Here is a 9,431-nt window from a genome sequence, read left to right on the forward strand (position 1 = left end):
TTCCCATCTGCCCATAACCGCGAGCACGACTTTTGAAAGTTCAAATCCCTGCAGGGGTGTCCCAACTTAGCCCATCACAAGCTCTCACGGTCAACGAAGGATATTCCTTCTAGCGGGAAGACCTGATCAGACTCGGAATCCCGATTACAAGACATTTCGACAAGGTAAAACTAAACCAGCAACACCGCCCGAATGTGCCGACAAATCCCGATAGGAGCTGCACATATCTCTTTCTCAGGGCACACTCAGATTGTCCAAGGTACGGGTAGGCCAGCCCAAAGTTGCCCCTGGTGGCCACCGGCAGCTGACAGGTTGGACCAACACTCAGAGGAGCACTAGCCCGGGGGGGTAAAATAATGATGACCCTCGAGAGAGCGACTCCCAAGGGAAAAGTAGGTGGTGGTGAGGCAAATGGTAAAACCAAGGTTGGGCATTGCTAGAGGAGTTTTATTCAAGGCGAACTGTCAAGGGGTTCCCATTATAGCCCAACCGCGTAAGGAACGCAAAATCCGGGAACGTAACACCGATATGACGGAAACTAGGGCGGCAAGATTGGAACAAAACACCAGGCATAAGGTCGAGCCTTCCACCCTTTACCAAGTATATAGATGCATTAATTAAATAAGATATATTGTGATATCCCGACAAGTAAACATGTTCCAACAAGGAACAACAGCTCCATGTTCCAACAAGGAACAAACTTCAATCTTCACCTGCAACTAACAACGCTATAAGAGGGGCTGAGCAAAGCGGTAACATAGCCAAACAACAGTTTGCTAGGAAAAGGTGGGTTAGAGGCTTGGTTCAACAATATGGGAGGCAGGATAAGCAAGTGGTAGGTATCGCAGTATAGGCATAGCAAAAGAGCGAGCAACTAAGCAAGCAAAGATAGAAGTGATTTCGAGGGTATGGTCATCTTGCCTGAAATCCCGCAAGGAAGAAGAACGAGTCCATGAAGAAGACAAACGTACGTAGACGAACGAATCCTTACAAACGCGATGTTAGCGGAACTAACCCGAAGAAGCAACACCGGAAAGAAAGCAAACAACATAGTAAACAACCACCACATAATCATGGCATGATGCACAATCAAGTATGATGCATGTCCGGTTTAATGAAGCATGGCATGGCAAAATGCAACAACCAAAACTACAAATTAAGTGGAGCTCAATATGCAACGAGTTGCATATTGACGGAACACCACATCCATTATTTAGTTCTCTCTCGGTTATGTATCCACCAATATTAAATGTTGGTTAACATGGCAAGAGGTGAGGCATAACAAAACTACACCATCTAAACAATTTAAATGGGGCCGGATATAACAAATAACGAATCCGGTGAATCCCCATATGCATTTAGCAAATTAAAGCAAACAACAATTTAAACCATCTTAAAGTTGATAACATGATGCAGATGACATGAACAAATTTATGCAATTATTATTAAAAGTTAAAAAGAGCATTATTATGAAGCACTTGTCATCGTGGTGGAAACAAAAGGGGTGCCACGGCAACGATGACGAAAAAAACGGTGCCACGACAACATTCCGGTTCCGGTAACTCGATTGAGATACCGATGCAAAGGAGAAGTGTGCAGATGCGTGCAAAAGATGGTGGGGCGCTCCCGGATTCCGGGTGTCCACGATTTGGTGACAAGGAAACGAGTGACAATTTGAACAGGGTGCAAAACACGAGCATCTCAAACATCGCAAACATACGTTCACGGACGTCGCCTCGAGGTTATACCTTCGAAGCGTGCGTTATCGGAGGGGTTCGAGTTCGATGCGATGTAGGGGAAGTAGACGTTTTCGGGACACCGAGGGAAGTAGTGGTTCATGTCCGTAGATGTTCGGGGTCACGACATGGAACTTGACGTCCACGGGGTCTTCAACGATGGTCGTGGCACATGTTCCGTAGACGTTAGGGCAGCGTAGTGGTACATGTTCACGGAGTAGGTCATACACGTCGTCGGTAGATGTTCACTTGAGGTAGTTGTTCTCATTTCGTCGTGGAAGTAGTTGCACATCTCATAGTGGTACTTGACGATCTCGGAGATGACGGAAGACGAACTTGGCGGTCCTCGCATAGTCGTACATCCCGATGGTAGTCGTTCTCGTTCGTATTGGTACTTGTCGTTGAGGGACTTGGTGCATCCCAGATCTTCGGGCTCACGGTACTTGGCGCTTGAGGTTCCAAATCCAGTTTCGAACGCGTCCACGCAAGACATCACAGGTGCAAAGAGGCAATGACTTGGCGCTGTTCTGGTCATCATGTGAGGATGCTCCTGACGCTCATGAATGGCATGTGGGGGTGCAGGAAGGACGTGATGGAGTCGTTCTTGACCTGCCAGTCAAAACGAGGGGGGCCGACGAAGCTGGAAGAAGGCAGCGGCCATGGCAGGGCTCGAGGTCCTGATGCTGGTCGGAACAAGGGATGGCGAGGCGAAGAAGGCGTGCAGCGGGGCTTGACGGATCCGGACGGTGGCGGCGCTAGACGATGCGGGCGAGCGGAGGGGCGTAGCAGAGGAGGTCAGTGCGGAGCAGAGGCGAACGAGCACCTCCTGGATGCGGCGGTGGCGAGGGCGGCCTGCTGGTGCTTCTCACCGGCGAGAGGACAGCGAGGGAGGAGCCAGCAGGGCGCGCGCGAGGGCAGCAGAGGGAGGTGGTGGCAAGGAGAAGCGGGAGGAGAGGCGCCGCGGGAGGAACTAGCACAATGAGCCGGCGACGCAGGAACCGGGAGCTGTGGCAGCGGAGATGGATGTGGGCGCAGGTGCCAGAGAGAGGGAGAGGAGAGGTAGCGAACGAGGGAGAGAATCGAGAGGGAGAAAGGGGATCGAGCGCGGGCATCGTCATGATGCATGCGTGAGCGGCGGCCTGGAGGGAGACGAAGGAGATGCCAGGGGTGCGCTAGGGTTAGGAGGAGTGGGCCTAGCGGGGAATATGGGCCTGGGAGGCCGGTCGGCCTGGCTGGGCTGCCGCCCCCTGCTAGGCCTGGTGCTCTCTCTCTCTCTCTCTTACACTCCTTAGAAGAAAAGAGGGAGACAAGAAAGAAAAAAAATAGAGAGAAGAAAAAGAAGAGGGATGTAGGGAACGAATTTGAACATGCGGGTAATTTTCTTGGACTCAGAAAAAATATGCTCGGTCCGAGTAAATTAGAAAAGGCCAGTTTGAACGATAAGAATTCGATCTCATTTCAATTTAATTCAAATGGGTTTGAACTAGGACGAGGTTTTGGAGTATCCAAAAATGTTGAGAATTTTGGTAGAGCTCCGGAAAAAGGTAAAAGAATTATCGACAAAGTTTGAGAGTCGAAAATCGGAAGAAGGAAAGGTTAAGGATTTAACATGCAAGTGGGTTGCGGATAATTCCAAATTAATGGAATACTTTATACTAGCTCCCTAAATATTGGGAGTGTATGTTATAAAGAGAATCACCATGTGAATTCCCTCGGTTTAAATGGACCGAAGATCCATACGGTTTATTTATTTGAGTTGCAGAAGATTTATGAGATGATGACATGATGCAATGCAAAAATAAAAGGGCAGGCACAAATGAAACACACGGCGAAACCCAGAACATATGGAAGGCGTCTGAAGCTCCGGTCTTGGGGCGTTACAGCCGCTCACACGACCTTCTCTTCCATCGCAACGGGACTTATCCCCTGATGCACCCGTCTACCGTCGCAGATCTGCTTCAACGCCACCGACAGCCATCGCAGCCCCGAAGCCTACACGGCGCCGCAAGAGATGTGGTACTTCATATCTCCTCAACTTTTTGATCTCAACCAGAAAATAGATCTTAACTTGGTTACTCTACTTTCTTTTCAGCTCTTAGAATTTAGTTCTTAGTTCGAAGCAAACAATGGATGCTAAATATCATTTCTCCGGTTTGCAGCTTCAAATCTGCCATGGCACAACCATAACATGATTTAATTGATCATGCTTAGGGTTTAATTGATCATGTTGGTTCTGTGGTGGTTTCTTTTAGGGTGGACCACCCTGTTTCTAAATACTGGAACCGTAGACATGAGTGAATAGTATTTCTCTATGTGATCTCTTCCATCATGTGTGGGTAACGAACACTGCATTGCATAGAAAGAAAGTGTCATTTCCAGCTTTTGCATAGGTTTCGATCTTTTACATGGAATGCAATCTGCCTACTTGCTTTGTGTCGCACTACCAACACTCCACCCTTGAAGCTAAACATTACGCCACTCATAGTTGCTTCGTTTATTTGTTCAAATACGAATTTCATATGATTCTAATGTTCCTACTTCAGTTTTGAAATGTGTGCCTGCCTGTTATAGATACATAAGGGGTTTGTATTTCTGTGTGTGGTTATGTCAGCACGGTTGGGGAAGTGAACTTTGCATATGCAGGGGTTTGTAGGGAGACACTCTCCGAGTTGAATCCGTAATGCATTCCATAGATAATCTGACTACTTTTTATGTTTTCACGAATATCATATTCTGAACAGCATCATAATGATTATGAGCTTGTGCGCATGAAAAGAATAAAGCAGAACAATGCCATGGCTGTCAAACTTGGCATTAAGGGATTGAAATCAAGTCTGGATGCAATGCAATGCAAACGCTCTCCACCTACAGATTCATGCTCAGAATATCATCCTAACAGTGATTCTGAGCTAGAGGGAGACCTAAGTCAATGTAGCTCCCTAGTGGAGGAGTCAGAGGAAGATGCCCTATCTTATTCACCCATCAAGGTACTTGCTCTAACTTTCCAAGGTTACATTGCTCACACATATCTTGCAACAGATGCTTTGCATTGCTTCTACTTTGTTGAACTACCATTAGCTTAGTTTACACATCGTGTATGTGAATACGCCCTGCCTATCCATTTTTAGCACATATTCCATCTGTCATCATGCCATATTTATCCATTCAAATGTTGTTCTTGTGTATCAGACATTCAAAAGGAAGAAGGTGATTGCTGATCGTGGAGGAGCACAAGCAAAGTATTTGGAAAAGGTAGTGGCACCTGATAAATCAAATAGCCCATTAGGTGTAGTTGCAATATCACCTAACCCACAAAATACCCCAACTCTAGCAGACTCTAGCCCTACTACACTGGTCATTTCTGATGCTCCAACTCAGCAGACCTCAACTGCAGCAAACAGTATGATTATGCCAGTTGACATAGCACTAGCTGTACGACGCAAAACCACCATTCCAGCAAAGAGTACACCAAATCCAGTTGCCAAATCCCTTTTCGAACCAGAGAGAGCCCCAATTGCAGCAAATAGGACCCCTGTTCCATTTCTTCCCAGTTTAGAAGATGAAGCTTATGTTGTTGTCAGGAACTTTGTGCGCATCTTTCCTTCATGGAAAGATTATACCGCAGACACAAAACAATTTCCAGTCTTCCTCCGCAACTTACGCATAAGTAATGTACTAACGTTATTCATGGTCATTACTGCATATGTTTCTGCTGACAGAAGACACAAGATTTCATTCTTTTAAATAGGCGAGGAGCAAACTGGATTGTGATGACGAGCAAGGGTTGGTTGCGCTTTTCAAGCACTCGTTGATGAAGTATCATTCCTACCTGAGGCAAGCGCACTTCGATGGCAAGCCTCTGAACGAAATTTCTGTAAAGTCTCCGGTGCTACATTTATCCGACGGTGACTGGAATAATCTTGTTACACATTGGTCTCGGCTGCAGCATAAGGTACTGTCTATGATATCACATCACAATTTGAACTACATTTCTGCATTTGCCTTAATGTATCACTTGTACGAAAACTGTTAGCAGAAGAACATTCGTTCTCGAGGGACCATAGTATCTCGCAACTATACTGGACACTGCATTGCTCTTGTGAGTACCTCTTGCCCTGTATGACCATACTTACTTTCATAGCTGTTTGATTATGTAGCATCACTGCACATGTTAGCCTCGTAATCATCCATTTGGTGGACATTATAAGATTCATATGGACTCTTACATAAATTTAGAATCAACCCAATGCTTTTGAAGAGATTTAGCTCTGTAGTCCTCTTGTAAGGACTGAACGTGGTCTATCACTATACTTACATTAACAGCTACTCCCTCCGTCCCATAATATAAGAACGTTTTGTACAATACACCAGTGTTCAAAACACTCTTGTATTATGGGAAGAGGGATTGGTTCATTTTGTAGCATTCTGCATCTTATCTCCCTCGCCCACCATTTACTAAAAAAGATCAGATCTATATTTAATCTTACCAACAAGTAGAATACACAGACAATGCCAGTGCAGAAGTGTAGCCCATTGCTCTTGTTAGTACATTTTGTCCTGTAACGCTTGTACTTCCAGGGATTGGTAGTTGATTATGTAGCATCAATCTGCATCTTATCTTCATTATCCTCTATCCCTTCCAGTATTATCATATCTATAATTACTCTCTACAAAATGTAGATTACAGGAAATGCTTATGAAGAAGATTTTGTGCTGAAATTCCTGAGTTATCCTTCCCTTGACATGGAGAAGGGCATTATAAAGCCGATGTTAACTGTTAATGTAAGTCGGTCCTTATAAAGCCTTTATCCTCAACTGCTGTTTAATTTACTCATACTCCCTATCGTTTACTACTGTTTAGTTTGCTGTTTCTACCAAAATGCATGTTCGTAAGAACCGTAAGTTCTAAGTTTTACTTGTAAAACCAAATTCCTTATTCATACCATGCACATTACTTAATACTCCCTATATGTATGCCTGTTTTGTGGATCTATAATCCAGTGTGTGGTGAAGCAGCCCACATTTGCACCTTGTCATTTCCTGTTTTATCTTACTGATGTGGCTGATGATATGAACAACATGCCATGCACATTATCCAAAATAGATACAATGATTTTCTTTGCCCTTCATCTATGCTTGTTATGTTGACATGGTAATCCAGTAGTGTGGTGAAGATCCCCGCATTATGAACAATGCCAAATTATGCTATTGATATTTTGAACTTACTCTTTATTTTCTAATTTGAAATTGGGTAGAATTGACAGAACAGTTATCATCTTTGTCTATACACGTGCAAAACCTGTCATCTCTCTGCTTTGTTTCAGGGTGATATGCCTGATGGCATGCACAAGTCTGCTTAAGGCTGTGAGACAAACCCAACATATATTGCAGCAAAGAAGGCAAAACATCTTGAAGATAGCGAGACAACCCCAAAGTCTTGTATTGATGCAGTGTTCAAGTTACTTGAGACTAACAGTCAGACAAGCTCACAGAATTCGTTGTCTGAATCAGTTCAACTTCTTCAGTCCCAATTTCTAGCAGAAAGGCATTCTGCAACTCAACTTCGACTTGAAGTCCTATCTCTAAGAAAGATTGCGGAGAACACCAATGAGAACCTCACCGCTAAACAACTACACCTGGAAGCTTTGACCGACATGCTAGGCCGGTCTCACAGCCTTGCTCAGCAGCTTGCGCAGCAGTTCCCCCGCAAGGCTAACCTTTCTTGAACTGTCTTGGAAGTGGTCTTGGTTCAGTATTATTTTGTTACGCTGCAATGGTGCCCAGTTTTTGTAATCTGCTTCTTTGTTGCACTTTATGATCACTGGTGGCGAACTTCGATGCCCAGTGGATGTACTATACCTTAAATCCTTTATTGTATAGTGTAGGTTTATTCTTAGTTACTATGCCGTAAATTCTTTATTGTATAGAGTAGGTTTGTTCTTAATTCCTACTAGTTACTGCCATCATTCGCTATCTGGAAAAAAATCAGATGTAGTCGACCGGATCAAAACATTCGAATCTAACGGGCCAGGTTTTTAGCGGGCCACAATTGGGCCGGCCTGCGTCTTTCTTGGGCCCGAATGATTAGGGCCTTCACACATTGCGCCTGGCCCAAACTTACACTGGGCTATATTTTAGTTGGGCCTTTTGTCGACCCAGCGCTTAGTTTGGCCCAGGCAGCGTTGGGCCATTAACAGGCTGAATATTGTACTGGCCTGTTACGGCCGAGATGAAACCACAGGCCTTTAGCAGGCCAAAATGCATGTTGGGCCTCAATTTTCACTAGTCGTCGACGGGCCTTCAGCAGGCCGAAATGTAGACCAGGCCGTTTTGGGCCCAGTTAGCTCACGGGCCGTTACCAGGCCGAAACATATCTCAGGCCTTAGTTGGCCCACTGATATCATGGGCCTTTAAGAGGCCGAAAGCTTAGCATAGGCATCAATGGGACGAATTACGCGACAGGCCTTTAACAGGCCCAAAGTCACGTTGGGCTTAATTGTTGCCACCTTTAGCACGGGCTGTTAGTGGGCACGATGTCCCGTCGGACCATATATGGCCCATGGGCAGCACGGGCCATTCCCAGGCCGAAAGTCACACCGGGCTGAAATGGGCCCATGTCTACATCAAGCCTCTAACAGGCCGGAAGTCACTGGGCTGTAGTTGGGCCCAAATATTTGGTGAATAATTAACGGGCCAGATCTGGCTTCAGGCCACAAATGGGCCCAAATATTGAGCGAACAATTAACGGGCCAGATCTGGCTTCGGGCCGTAAATGGGCCCAAATATTGGGCGAATAATTAACGGGCTAGATCTGGATTCGGGCCGTAAATGGGCCTTTATTAAGCACGCAGTTATTGGGCTGGCCCACTAGTACCTGATTAAGTTCTACGGGCCTTTGACTGGGCCGGCCTTTTTAACCTATATGGGCCTCTGTTGGGCCCAGCCACGTGTCGACGTATCATAGGCATGTCTCCTCGAATGGACGGGCGACATCTGGCCCACTGACGAGCTGACAGGTGTTCCCTTCATCCAATCAGAACTTTACACGTGGAAATTTCCCATTGGTTAGGGCTGTTAAAGGGTTATCGGATCCAAAATCCGACCCGATAGCTTAACGGTGTTCCGTTACGGTGGATGCCACGTGTCGCACCCTTGACGAAAGCACTTCTGTGACGCGCGATTTATCGTCATGGAAGTGGACACTTCCGTGATGATAATTTTGGTAATGTCATGGAACACTTCTACGATAGCACAGGTATGACTATCTTGATTCTGTCATAAAATCGTCATGGATGTACATGCATGACAAAAAACGCGACCTACTGTGACAAACACGTATCATCACGGAAGTGTATTTTTTTTGTAGTGACTCTCCCCGGTCGTTGCTATGCTTCTCCTAGATAGATCTTGCATGATCGCAGGATTTTTTTTTGAAATACTACGTTCCCTAATAGTGGCATCAGAGCCAGGTCTATGCGTAGATGTTATATGCACGAGTAGAACACAATGAGTAGTGGGCGATAATAGTCATACTGCTTACCAGCAATGTCTTACTTTGATTCGGCGGTATTGTTGGATGAAGCGGCTCGGACAGACATTACATGACCGCGTTCATGAGACTGGTTCTACCAACGTGCTTCACACACAGGTGGCTAGCGGGTGTCTGTTTCTCTAGCTTTAGTTGAATTGTGTTTG

The sequence above is a fragment of the Triticum urartu genome, chromosome 4A (assembly GCF_056163025.1).
Source record: "Triticum urartu cultivar PI428250 chromosome 4A, HENAU_Tu73, whole genome shotgun sequence".
NCBI classification, from domain to species: Eukaryota; Viridiplantae; Streptophyta; class Magnoliopsida; order Poales; family Poaceae; genus Triticum; species Triticum urartu.